At 37.4% G+C, this 14,211-nt stretch overlaps 1 protein-coding gene across 11 annotated transcripts in view; it reads left to right on the top strand.

The window, feature by feature from the left end:
• MYO9A (myosin IXA) overlaps positions 1–14,211 on the top strand; it is a 268,571-nt gene that overhangs the window by 28,376 nt on the left and 225,984 nt on the right. The window contains exon 1 of one of the 11 annotated variants that reach the window (XM_073801200.1): positions 12,352–12,473. The exons of the other annotated variants lie outside the window; for them this stretch is intronic. The gene's annotated coding sequence lies outside the window, so the exon portion shown is untranslated. Of the gene's footprint in view, positions 1–12,351; positions 12,474–14,211 lie in introns of those variants that run through there. 11 annotated transcript variants of the gene reach the window in all.

The raw sequence follows: 14,211 nt of genomic DNA, 5'->3' as shown, positions 1-14,211 counted from the left end.
CCAGGGTGTTGTCTTTGTTCCCACATCTAATCCATCAGTGAGTCCAGAATGCATACCCAATCTGTCTACGTCTTTCTGTCACCATTGCTACTACTCTATCCATCAACCATTATCTTTTGCCCGGGCTACTACGACAGCCTCCTAACTGGTCTCCCTGCTTCTGCCCCTTCCTCCCTCTGTCCTTTAATCCACTTTCTTTCAAGCAAGTGGAATAATCTTTTAAAAACATAAATCAGGTTGTATCATTCCCTGTATATAAAAACAAAACAAAACAATACAATACAATACCCTAGGCTTTCTATTACGTTTAGAATAAAATCCCAGACTGCAAGGTACTAGACAATCCAGTCCCTTTCTACCTCTGACCTCATCTCTGATCATTTTCCTCTTTGAATACTTTGCTTCAGCCACACTAAGCTCTTTTCTGTTCCTCAACCATGCCAAGTTTGCTTCTGATTTTGCACTACCTATTCCTCTTAGCTTCGAGCATTTCTCCCATATGTTAGAATAGTTGGCTCCTTCATTGTCCTATAGGCTTCTTACCACCTCCCAGAAGCTCCCTGAATGCTAAATAACACACTTAAGCCCTCTAGTATAATGATAGACAAACTACTGCCCACAGGCCAAATCCGGCAGGTGGCCTGTTTTTGTATTGTCTGAAAGCTAAAAATGGTTTTTACATTTTTGAACCTTTAAAAGAGCGAAAGAAAACCACAAAAAACCTGAGTATGTGACAAAGGCTATATGTGATCCACAAAGCATAAAATATTTACTATCTGGCCCTTCACAGGAAAAGAACTTCTAGCTATAAAAAATTACTTTGTTCATTTGTTTCCTTGGTAATTTTTTTTTTGTTCTCAGAGTGTTTAATTGTTGAAGAGTTTTGGCAAGTTGGCTAAGTTGTCTGGAATGAAGGAATCGAGCAACAATAGTTAATAAAAGGAACATTAGAATCATTGTTAAAAGGATAGAAAAGTAGGACAGATAAAAAATGTAGTAGGGACAAAGACTGAAGAGTCTGTGGACTTCTTTCAAAGTGGACAAGAAGAGATAGTCTGTTCAAAGGATCTACTGCTTCTGAAAGCCCCTCAAAATATGGAGGACTCAAATCTGAGTTTAAAGTATACCTGTGAAACTATTCAAGTGCTTGAGAGTATGCACATCTGAAAGGCCACTAAGTACCTGGAGGATATCATATTACAAAAGGATGTGTTCCATAGACAAAGTATAGTAGAGTTGAAAGATTCCAAGGCCAAAATAAGTGCTGAATTTTGGTTGCACAAACTTAAGCATGTGGAAAGTGATGCTGAGTCTCAGTATTTTGATGTGCATTTTGTAGTGATTGAGTATATCTTGTCAACAAGATCTCCAAAATATGCAGACATCTATGGAGCTCCTAAGTGGATCAACCTGTAGATGAACTTCCCTAGTATCTGATTATCGTTGAAAGTCAAAGGGAGAGGTGCTCAAATGAAGGATATCTTGAAAGAAATAAAAATTTGTAAATATGTAAATTAAGAAAAAGACAAAGTCTCTCTTTGTTTTGCTTATTCCCGTATTTACTGCTGGCTATAAGTAATATATGTTTCTACTCTTTATTACATTCTTTTCCTACTCTCCTGTCTACTTTAACAGCCGGATAGTAGTTTATCACAAATTATATAATTGCTTATGAACCTCTATTATATTATTGATTCTGTTGATGGGGGCATCATGAGGTACAGCCCTTTGTTTCACGTATTTATTCAACAAACATTTTTTGAGTTTCTACTAGGTACTAAACGTTGTGTAGCAGATATAAAGACAAAGAAATACTCTGCCCTTAACAAGCCTATAGACTAGTAGGGGAGACTACCAAATATGAACTGAGCAATTAGATATACCATTTGGAGTTCATTGGCAAGGCTAAGCTCAAACATTACTATTGCAAAGAAGCCTTCCTTAGGACCCTAGTCCCTATGTCAGAGAAAACCTAATGCTGAGACTTGATCTCTGTTCTCTAAAAGCTTATGATTTCATAGAGAAAATATGATATGTCCCTTATCAACTATAATGTAAGGCAGTTTATGACAGGCAAAGTAGCATAGTAGTTAAGAACCCAAATTCTATGGCTAGACCACTGAGGTCCAAATCTTGGCTCTGCCATTTACTAACCTATAACCTTAGACAAGTGGCAACCTCCATGTGCTTCAAATTCTTCATTTGTAAAACAGGGATAATAATAGTATACATTTAATTAGGATTGTTATGAGGATTAAGTGATTTAAGCACATAGTAAATGCTATATGAGTGTTTATTGCTATTATTATTAATTATTATCATATTTCTTATTTGTGCTAAGTTGCTAAGCAAATTGTTTGAGAAATTGGGGCCTGGCTTCTAACTCCAGATCATCCATGTACTGATTATATTATCTTGGGAACATCATATAACCTCTCTGGAATTGGTTTCTTCATCTGTAAATGAGGATAATAGCGTACATTTCTTATTAAATGAGGTAATACATATAAAACACACAGCACAGTGTCTAACTATATGTTCTCAATAAAGAGGAGATATTTTTCTTAAAGCTATGAATGAAATAAAGGAAATGTTATGGAATTTCACTTCGGAGAAGTGAAGTACTGTTGAGATGTAGAACACATTCCTGAGCTCATAGGAGTCACTAAATGCATGTTCACTTAATCGTTTATTTAGAGAATGGGAGCCTAGGGGGAAAGCTGTTTGAAATACAGGTTTCTGTCCATGAGGAGCATGGAAAGATGATTTGATAATCGTGTAGGCAAATATCATTGACCTAGTAAAAGGAAACTTCAACATAAATGACTAGAAAAAGTCACTTATAGTTTTCTTGTCTATATACAAATAGGATTTTTGTGTTTTCATTAAGAATTCTAAAAAATTATAGGATTCTTAGTTTTTCTGTCAAACTATGCATTGTTTTGTAACTATGAGTAAATTTGAGGGAGTTTCTATAGAGTAGAAAATTTGCTGAGTAAAACAATATACATTTTTTATAGCCTTAAAAGATTTTTATTGGAATAAATAGACATTTAGAAGTTTCTGAAATTTTATTAATTAAATATATAAAGCACAGGCGCTTCATAAGTACTCCATTCATATTATGTTGGTGTATTAAGAAAAAAATGTAATTTTACAAAGAATCGAAATTTATCTTGTAGAGGGAGAGATTTTAAGTTGTTTAAGATTCATGTTTTGGTTATAGTCTAGTCTTCACATGGTGTCCCTGTAGAATGGCAAAAGGTCCATTATTTTGAAACTCTTAAAATACAGTTGACCCTTGAATAACATGGGGCTTAGGGGTGCTGACCCTCTGTGCAGTTGAAAATTCGTGTTCTAGGGTATAGTTCATCCTCCATATCTGTGATTCCTCCATATCTGTGGTTGCATTTCTGTGGATTCAACCAACTTTGGGTCATATAGTACTGTAGTATTTACTGTTGAAAAAAAGTCTGCACGTCAGTGGATCCTCACAGTTCAAACCTGTGTTTTTCAACATCAAGTGTAACACTAAAAAAAATAAATCTTTGGGAACCACAAGAGATGCCCAATTGCTGAAACAATCTTGAAAAAAAAGAATAAATCTGGAGTTATCACATGCCCAGACTTCAGACTATATTACAAAGCTACAGTAATCAAAACAACATGGTACTGGCACAGAAACAGACTCATAGATCAGTGGAACAGAATAGAGAGCCCAGAAATAAACCCACACACTATGGTCAATTAATCTACGACAGAGGAGCCAAGAATATACAATGGAGAAAAGACAGACTCTTCAATAAGTGGTGCTGGGAAGGCAGGGCAGCTACATGTAAAAGAATGAAATTAGAACATTCCCTTACACCATATACAAAAATGAACTCAAAATGGGTTGAAGACCTGAATGTAAGACCTGAAACCATAAAACTCCTAAAAAAGAACATAAGCAGAACACTCTTTGACATGAATCATAGCAATATTGTTTTGGATTTGTCACCTAAGGCAAAAGAAACAAAAGCAAAAACAAACAAATGGGACCTAATTAAACTTAAAAGCTTTTGCATAGCAAAGGAAATCATTGATAAAATGAAAAGACAACCTACTGAATGGGACAAAATGTTTGCAGATGATATGACTGATAAGGGGTTAATAACCAAAATATATAAACAGCTCATATAACTCAATATCAAAAAAATACAACTCGATTAAAAAATAGGCAGAAGACCTGAATAGACATTTTTCCAAAGAAGATGTACAGATGTCCAAGAGGCAAATGAAAAAATGCTCAACATTGCTAATCATTAGAGAAATGCAAATCAAAACCATAATGAGGTATGTGTAACTGATTCACTTTACTGTACAGCAGAAACTAACAACATTGTAAAGCAACTATAGTCCAAAAAAAATTAATTTAAAAATTAAAGAAAAGACAATGAAGTGCCACCTCCTACCTGTGAAAATAACTATCATCAAAAAGTCTATAGGACTTCCCTGGTGGCGCAGTGGTTATGAATCCACCTGCCAATGCAGGGGCACAGGTTCGAGCCCTGGTCTGGGAAGATCCCACATGCCGTGGCGCAACTAAGCCCGTGCACCACAACTACTGAGCCTGTGTGCCACAACTACTGAAGCCTGCATGCTTAGAGCCTGTGCTCCACAACAAGAGAAGCCACTGCGATGAGAAGCCCACGCACCACAAGGAAGAGTAGTCCCCACTCACCGCAACTAGAGAAAGCCTGCACACAGCAATGAAGACCCAACGCAGCCAAAAAAATAATAAAGTCTGTAAATGTTAGCAAGGATGTGGAGTAAAGGGAACCCTAGTGCACTGTGGTGGGATTGTAAATTGGTGCAGCCACTATGGAAAACAGTATGGAGGATTCTCAAAAAACTAAAAAAATAACTGCCTTATGATCTAGCAGTTTCACCCCTGGGTATATATACAAAGAAAATGAAAACACTAATTTGAAAAGGTACATACATCCCAATGTTCATAGCAGTATTATTTACAATAGCCAAGTTGTGGAAGCAACCTAAGTGTCTATCAACAGATGAATGGCTAAAGAAGATGTGGTTTATATATATGATGGAATGTTACTCAGTCATGAAAGAGAATGAAATACTGGCATTAGCAACAATGTGAATGGACCTAGAGGGTATTATGCTTAGTGAAATAAGTCAGACAGAGAAAGACAGTACTTTATATTATCACTTATATGTGGGATCTAAAAAATAAAACAAACCGATGTATATAACAGAAACAGACTCACAGATATAGAGAACTACTAGCGGTTACCATGGTGGATGGGAGGAAGATAGAGGTATGGGAGTAAGAGATACAAACCACTGTGTATAAAATAAATAAACAATGGGACTTCCCTGGTGGTCCAGTGGTTAAGAATCTGCACTTCCAATGCAGGGGCACGGGTTCGATCCCTGGCCAGGGGGAGCTAAGATCCCGCATGCTGTGTGGTATGGCAAAATAAATAAATAAAATAAACAAGCGACAAGGATATATTGTATAGCACAGGGACATATAGCTCTTATTATATAATTTAACTATAAAAATGTTGAATCACTATGTGATTATATGCCTGAAACTAATACAATATTTTAAATCAACTATACTTCAATAAAAAAATAAATCTTCAGAATAATATTTAGATGCTAATTTTCCACTTCCTCAAGGTATTTAGAGATTATGGTAAGTGTAATTTTGAGACATTATTAACTTAGCAGTAGTAACTGCAATATCAGACTGATATTTATTACATGGAATACCATTTTAACTTCAAATAACCAATCTCATTATTTATGCTAAAGTTTTTCCTCTTTTTTTAAAAAAATTTTATTTATTTTTGGCTGTGTTGGGTCCTCATTGCTGCGCATGGGCTTTCTCTAGTTGCAGCGAGTGGGGTCTACTCTTCATTGCGGTGCGTGGGCTTCTCATTGTGGTGGCTTCTCTTGTTGTGGAGCATGGGCTCTAGGCACATAGGCTTCGGTAGTTGTGGCACGTGGGCTTAGTAGTTGTGGCTTGCCAGCTCTAGAGCGCAGGCTCAGTAGTTGTGGCACATGGGCTCAGTTGCTCCGCGGTATCTGGGATCTTCACGGACCAGGGCTCGAACCCATGTCCCCTGCGTTGGCAGGCGGATTCTTAACCACTGTGCCACCAGGGAAGTCCCTTTCCTCTTTTTTTATTGAGATGTAGCATATAGCAAGTGCACAAGTATTCAGTGATCACAGTTTAAAAATTCTAGGTATATACCTGCTTATGTACCATCTAAATCAAGATACAGAATGTTTATAAAACTCCATAAGGCTTCCTTTCGTGCCCTGCCTCCAAAACTCCTTCTCCCCTAAAGAGAATCATGCTTCTGAAGTTTATAACCATAGATTTATTTTGTCTGTTTGTGAACTTCATGTAAATTGGATAATTTAGTATGTATCTTTTTGTATCTGTTTTTTTTTCACTCAGCAAAAAAGTATTTGGGGACCTTTGCAAGAAAAAATCATTACAAAACACATAGTTTGCGTAGTTTACAAATATTTGCATATCTAAATAAGTTACATGTATGTTTATATACATAAGTACCTAATTTTTTTTTTTTTTTTTTTTTTTTGCGGTATGTGGGCCTCTCACTGCTGTGGCCTCTCCCGTTGCGGAGCACAGGCTCCAGACGCTCAGGCTCAGCGGCCATGGCTCACGGGCCCAGCTGCTCCGCGGCATGTGGGATCTTCCCGGACCAGGGCAAGAATCCGTGTCCCCTGCATCAGCAGGCGGACTCTCAGCCACTGTGCCACCAGGGAAAACCCATACGTACCTAATTTCATGGCACTTTGCTTTATTGTGCTTCACAGATACTGAATTTTTTACAAATTGAAGTGGCCACTGCATTAAAGCAAGTTTATTGGCACCATTTTTCCAACAGCATGTGCTCACTTTGTGTTTCTGAGTCACATTTTGGTAATTCTCTCAATATTTCAAACTTTCATTATTACTGTATTTGTTATGGTGCTCTGTGATCAGTGACCTTTGATGTCACTATTGTAATTGTTTTGGGGCGCCACAACCACGCCCACACAAGACAATGAACTAATCGGCATATGTTGTATGTGTCCTGGCTGCTTCACCGATTGGACGTTCCCCCCGTCTCTTTTCCTCTCCTCAGGCCTTCCAATTCCCTGAGATATAAAAATATTGAAATTACGCCAATTAATAACCCTACAGTAGCTTCTAAGTGTTCAAGTGAAAGGCAGGGTCGCACGTCTCTCACTTTAAATCAAGAGCTAGAAATGACTAAGCTAAGCGAGGAAGGCATGTCGAAAAGCTGAGATAGGCTGAAAGCTAAGCCTCTTGTGCCAGTTAGCCAAGTTGCGATTGCAAAAGAAAAGTTCTTGAAGGAAATTAAAAGTGCTACTCCAGTAAACATCACAAATAAGAAAGCAAAATAGCATTATTGCTGATATGGAGAAAGTTTTAGGGGTATGGATAGAAGATCAAACCAGTTACAATTCCTTTAAAACAAAGGCCAATCCAGAGCAAGGCCCTAACTCTCTTCAATTCTGTGAAGGCTAAGAGAGGTGAGGAAGCAGCAGAAGAAAAGTTTGAAGCTAGCAGAGGTTGGTTCATGAGGTTTAAGAAAAGAAGCTGTCTCCATAACATAAAAGTGCAAAGCAAAGCAGCAAGTGCTCATGTAGAATTTGCACCAAGTTATCCAGAAAATCTAGCTAAGGTAATTAATGAAGGTCGCTATGCTAAACAACAGATTTTCAATGTAGGTGAAATAGCCTTCTATTGGAGGAAGATGCCATCTAGAACTTTCATAGCTAGAGAGGAGAAGTCAATGCCTGTTTTCAAAGGACAGGCTGACTCTTGTTAAGGGTTAATGCAGCTGGTGACTTGAAGTTGAAGCCCAGTGCTTATTTACCATTCCAGAAATTCTGGGGCCTTTGAGAATTATGGTAAATCTACTCTGCCTGTTCTCTAAAATGGAACAACAAAGGCTGGATGCTGTCACATCTGTTTATAACATGGGTTACTGAATATTTTAAGTCCACTGTTGAGACCTGCTCAGAAAAAAAGATTCTTTTCAAAATATTACTGCTCACTGACAGTGCACCTGGTCATCTAAGGGCTCTGATAGGGATGTATGAGATTAATGTTGTTTTCATGCCCCCTACACAACGTCCATTCTGCAGATCAAGGTGTAATTGTGACTTTCAAGTCTTATTATTTAAGAAAAACATTTCATAAGGCTCTAGCTGTCATAGTGATTTCCTCTGATGGTTCTGGGAAAAGTCATTTGAAAACCTTCTGGAAATGATTCAGCATTCTAGATGCTATTGAGACCATTTGTGATTCATGAGAAGATGTCAACACAGAAGTTTGGAAGAATCAGATTCCAACCCTCATGGATGACTTTGAGAGGTTCAGCACTTCAACAGAGGAAGTAATTGCAGATGTGGTAGAAATAGCAAGAGAATTAGAATTAGAAGTGGAATCTGAAGATGTGACTGAATTGCTGCAATTTCATGGTGAAGCTTGATTGGCTGAGGAGTTGTTTCTTATGGATGAACAAAAAGAAAGTGGTTTCTTGAGGTGGAATCTACTCCTGGTGAAGATACTGTGAAGATTATTGAAATGATAACAGAGGATTCAGAACATTACATAAACTTAGTTGATAGAGCAGTGGCAGGATTTGAGAGGATTGACTCCAATTTTGAAAGAAGTTCTGTGGGTAAAATGCTGTCAAACAGCATTGCATGCTACAGAGAAATCGTTCATGAAAGGAAGTCAATCGATGCAGCAGACCTCATTGTTGTCTTATTTTAAGAAGTTGCCATAGTCACCCCAACCTTCAGAAACTACCACTGTGATCGATCAGCAGCCATCAGCATTGAGGGAAGACCCTCCACCAGCAAAAAGATTACAACTTGCTGAAAGCTTCAGTGATGGTTAGCACTTTTTTTTAGCAATAAAGTAGTTTTTAATTGAGGTCTGTACATTTTTTAGACATAATGCTGTTGCACACTTAATAGACTATAGTATAGAGTAAACATAACTTTTATAGCAACGGGAAACCAAAAAAATCTTTGTGACTTGCTTTATTGTGATATTCACTTTATTGTGGTGGTCTGGAACCGAAAACTGCAATATCTCCAAGGTGTGTCCGTATGTGATTATACATTAGTATGGTAATAAATATATTTATTTGTAGAACATTTCAGTTGTAAGTACTAAAAAATGAAGAAACATGAATATTAGCTCTTGAGTACCACTTTCCCGGAGTCATTTTTCTAAAATAAGTTCAAAATGTTTAATAGCTCTCTCACCATGAAATTTATAGCAGTACACAAATCAGTAATGTTTTCTCAAATGGACCCTACCTTGATAGTAGAATGTTCTTCTTTCAAAATGTACTGGTGAGGCTCTTGCTTTGAGTGAAGCTGTAACAAAGCTGGATTTTTATTTTTCAGATATACGTTTGCCTGATTCTGTCCTTCCAGTCCTCTTGTCACTGAGTGATAATATATGATCCTGCTTGCTAACGTTCATAAATAGATCTCTATGATAAAGCAAGTATAAAGAGAAAGGACACTTCTTTTTTATTCTTGAAAAATAACTTTGATAAAAAAGTAAAAGCAACAGTGCATATTTTTTGAAAATTAAGTTTTATTAGCACAAAGACAGAACACTGCATTAAAAATCTTTAGTTATTTCTTTTTATCTTTTTTTTTGCTGAACTTCTGATTTAAAGGAAACTGTATTCCGAACTCTGTTTCCTTCACCATAGTTTTCCTCTATAATTAGTCTCTTCTAACTCAGTCCAGTGGATGTCATAAGCTAGCCTATTCTGAACCACACCCTACTGACCACAGCAACTGTCTCACCACATTGTTTTTCTCTGTTAGCATGTACTTTTGAAATAACTACTTTGGGATAGGGCATAAAAAGAATATTAAATAATTTTCTTTATGAAAAATATAGCAATATCTGACGCTATATAAGTGCCAGTAATTCCTAATATGCATAGTTTTATTTTATTTTTAAAATTAGTCATTTATCCCCATATCATTATTGAGTAATCCATTTTTCTCTGCTGATTTGAAATATTTATTATCAATTTTATAGATTTTTTTTTTTTGCTCTTTAAGCCTTAATTTTCTATTTTGAAAGGTAATAGTTTGTTTCCTGTCTCAGAGAATTGCTGTTCAACTCAAATGAAGTAATGCATGTCAGACTTAATTTTGGTGAACACTATAAAAGGAAAATTTGACGATTTCCCCAAAGCCTAATATCGTGGTTCATTTTATATATATGTATACTTTTATATACAATTTTGTAGTTTATGTTTTTTTCATTTGACGTTATATTGTTCATCCCTTGCCATATTTCTGCATGGTTGGCATTGCAAGTATCCTTCACTATCTAAATCTGTTTAATTCTTCAGTTTTGATAGTGGATTTGGATGTCCAGGGGGGTACTGCCTTATTTGAATTTATTTGGTTATGCAAGTGGATAGCAAATAGCATGATAGTGAAGGAAGTATCCAGAAGTGTATTCAAATATATTTGGTTCCTGAGTTTAGATTGTGAGATTTTGGATATGAGGAATTGTATAACAAGGGATGCCTATATTATCAAAGGATATTATACTAAACCTGTTGTAGTGGGTTCTTTTGTTGACAGAGAACAGAAAAACCCCACTCAGAGTGGCTCAGGGAATAAAAAGGAATTGATTGGCACACTTAACAAGAGATTCAGTGGTTGAGTTTATCTGAGGCACAGCTGGATTCAGTGGCTTAGTGTTGATAAGGTTTTGCTGTGTGTTGAGTTAGTTCATTTCTTTTACTGCAGAGAGGCTTCTTCTATGCATTCAGAGAAGACGACTGCCAATAGCTCTAGATTTACATTTTTCTAGATTAGCAGCCCTAGTAGCGAAAAAAAAATGCTTCTTTCCTAATAGTTACAGCATATTTCCAATAGGGAATCTCAGTAAGCAGCCACTGTCACTAGGGGGAATGGAATAAACTGATTGGCTGGGCCTGGGTCACAACTAAGTGGGGGGTGAGGGTCACAACTAAGTGGGGGGTGAGGTCAGTCCATTCAAACTGTGTCATATGACAAGGGAGGAGGAGTAGTTCTTCAAAGGAAAACACATTACTTTCACCAGAAGAAGGTATAGATTACTTACGGGACAGACTAAACCAATAGATGTCCGTATACCTATGCTATAGTGTGTCATACGATGACTCATTTTTTCCATCACCCTTTCTTTAGTTGAAATACTACAAGATGTTTTTTCTTTCAGCACCAAATTTGGCTTTTAGTTGGTATTGATATACTATAGGTTAAAATTGGGCTGGGACTTCTCTGGTGGCGTAGTGGTTAAGACTCCACGCTCCCAATGCAGGGAGCCTGGGCTCGATCCCTGGTCGGGGAACTAGATCCCACATGCATGCTGCAACTAAGGAGCCTGCAATCTGCAGCTAAGGAGCACGCCTGCTGCAACCAAGACCCAGCACAACCAAATAAATAAAATTAAAAAATAAATATTAAACAAAATTGGGCTCCTATAGCCTATCTAGTGATAAATATCAGCTAACATGTACTTTTTTTTTTTAAGTCTTTATATTGAATTTGTTACAATATTGCTTCTGTTTTACGTTTTGGTATTTTGGCCGCGAGGCATGTGGGATCTTAGTTCTCCAACCAGGGATCAAACCCCCACCCCATGCTTTGGAAGGTGAAGTCTTAACCACTGGAGCGCCAGGGAAGTCCCTAACATGCACTCTTGTCACATCTTACCTGAAAAGCTGTTCCTCAACCCATCCTTTTTTTTTTTGTTTTTTTAATTCTTTCAGAAAAAGTGTTTTTTCTTTCTGTGAGAGTTACCTGTCTGCCTTTGATCTAAATCTTATTTTGTCTTGCTTACCAAAGAACCTTGGCTCATCAGACCTTCATTTTTTTAAGTTCTCAGTTCCTTTTTCTCTGCTTGATTCTATTTATAACCATAAAGGTGTGCTGCCGAGCCCCCTAATAAACATTTCACTCATACTTCTTCTCCTTTGATATGAGCAACACCTGCTAGTCTACTTGCCAATCTGTCACTTCCTGTTTAACTTCTTACAGTCCTTTTCTATTTTCTACTTTTCAGGGTCACTAGTGATATCCTGAGACCTTTGTCTCAGGTGTAAACCTAGTCTTACAGTATGTAAGGGCTATAAAGGGCCTTAGAGATATTTAACTCAACTTTCTTTTTCCATTTTGCTTGAAGTTATTTTGATTATACCAACTTTCTTTTGGCTAGAATTTACATGGTATATCTTCTTTTTTATTTTTTTTTAACTTTCAGGTTCTGTATCCTCATATTATACATGTGTGTCTATTGAAAACAGCACAGAGGTGGATTTTAAAAATCTGCTCTGGCAATCTTTGTCTTTTAACTGGAGCATTCACACTTAATACAGGTACTTATATATTTAGTATGCTTTCCATTTGCTCCATCTGTTCTAAATGCCCCCCTTGCCCTCCTTTATATTGATTATTTTTTATCATGCCGTATTTTCATTCTACTAGTTGTGAAGTTATACTTTTTCCCTATTTTTTTTAGTGGTTATCCTAGAATAGGGGTTGGCAAATGTTTTCTTTTAAGGGCCTCATAATAGACATTTTTGGCTTTGTGGACTATATGGTCTCTGTCATAACTGCTCAGTTCTGCCACTGTAGTGCAAAAGCATCCATAGGTAATAGGAAACAGTATAAATTATAGAGGACTAGATGTTATCATCCAGATAGATGAGCACTGGGTTGAGACCAGAAACTGGGAGAATATTTTTATCTTTAAAGTGAGGTAGTGGAAGAGGAACTGTAAGATTGATTCAGAAAAAGAATCAACCTATCAGGAAGATTACAAGAAAAAGAATTGTCATGTGAGGGCAGTTTTAAGAATGAGAAGATGGCCACATTAGTCAAACGCTACAGTGTGGTGTGTTAAGATGAGGCTTGAGAAAAGACCTTTGGATTTGGCAACGTTATGGTAATTGGTGACGTTTTTAAAGAACATTGGCAGTAGCTTGCTATGTGGAAAGGGTGGTAAGGGAGTGGAAAGTGGATATATAGACCACTGATTCCCAAATGCTGTTCTCTGGACCAGCAACAAAACAATTGCCTAGTTGTCCCAACCTCAGAACCATTATTGGGCCTAGAAATGTATATTTTTAAAATTTCCCTAGATGATTCTGATAAACACTCACGGATTGCTGTCAAGATGTATTTAAGAGTGATTTTTTTTTTTAATTAAAAAAATTTTTTTTGGCCATGCTGCGCAGCTTGCGGGATCTTAGTTCCCCAATCAGGGATCGAACTGGGGCCCCCTGCAGTGGGAACTCAGAGTCCTAACCACTGGACTGCCAGGGAATTCCCTGCGAGTGATATTTTGAGGCAACCCCTTCTTTCTAAACACAAAGCAAAGACTGATAAAGTAACAAAAAGAGAAAACTGAATTGACATAAATGGGGCTCAAAAAGGTAAGCATTTCTATTTTGGAAAGAGAATAGAACACAAAGCAGTGACTGGGGCTTATGTCTGGGAGCTTGCAGGGAAAGCATCTGAGGTTTTGGCCTCTGAGATAATGTGGAAGTGTCATTGGAATTGGGCTCACTGTTGGTAACCATGGGCCAGGGTAGGTAGGGCTCCTCTATTGAAAAAGGTATTTCTGAGTTTAGCTCTGGGGCTGCCTTTTTTTTTTTTTTTTTTGGCCATGCCGTGCAGCATGCAAGATCTTAATTCCCCGACCAGGTATCGAACCTGTGTCTCCTGCATTGAGAGCACGGATTCTTAACCACTGGACTGCCAGAGAAATCCCCTGGGGCTGCCATATTATTCACCTTTATAGATCAGACTACAGTTATGCAGTGCATCTCCTGAAATAGTACACAGCACAGCCTGCATGACTGTAAGGAATAGCTTTGCTGCTTTCTATTGCCAGAAGCCACAGTTTATACGAGGCTTTATACCTACGGATTCAGGGGAACACAAACATAGCTTTACAGCTAGAAACCTCCTAGCTTAGAGCATATTCTTACTGTTACTGCAGGACAGATCTCCTGATTTGAATAGGCCAACTGTAAGAAAAATATTTATGAGATAACTGGGGAAATCACACACTGACCAGTCGTATTAAAAAATATTAATTTTTAAAGGTGT

Source organism: Tursiops truncatus, chromosome 2 (assembly GCF_011762595.2).
Source record: "Tursiops truncatus isolate mTurTru1 chromosome 2, mTurTru1.mat.Y, whole genome shotgun sequence".
NCBI classification, from domain to species: Eukaryota; Metazoa; Chordata; class Mammalia; order Artiodactyla; family Delphinidae; genus Tursiops; species Tursiops truncatus.
The sequence above is the reverse complement of the archived record's forward strand: the minus strand, read 5'-3'. Positions and strand labels throughout refer to the sequence as shown.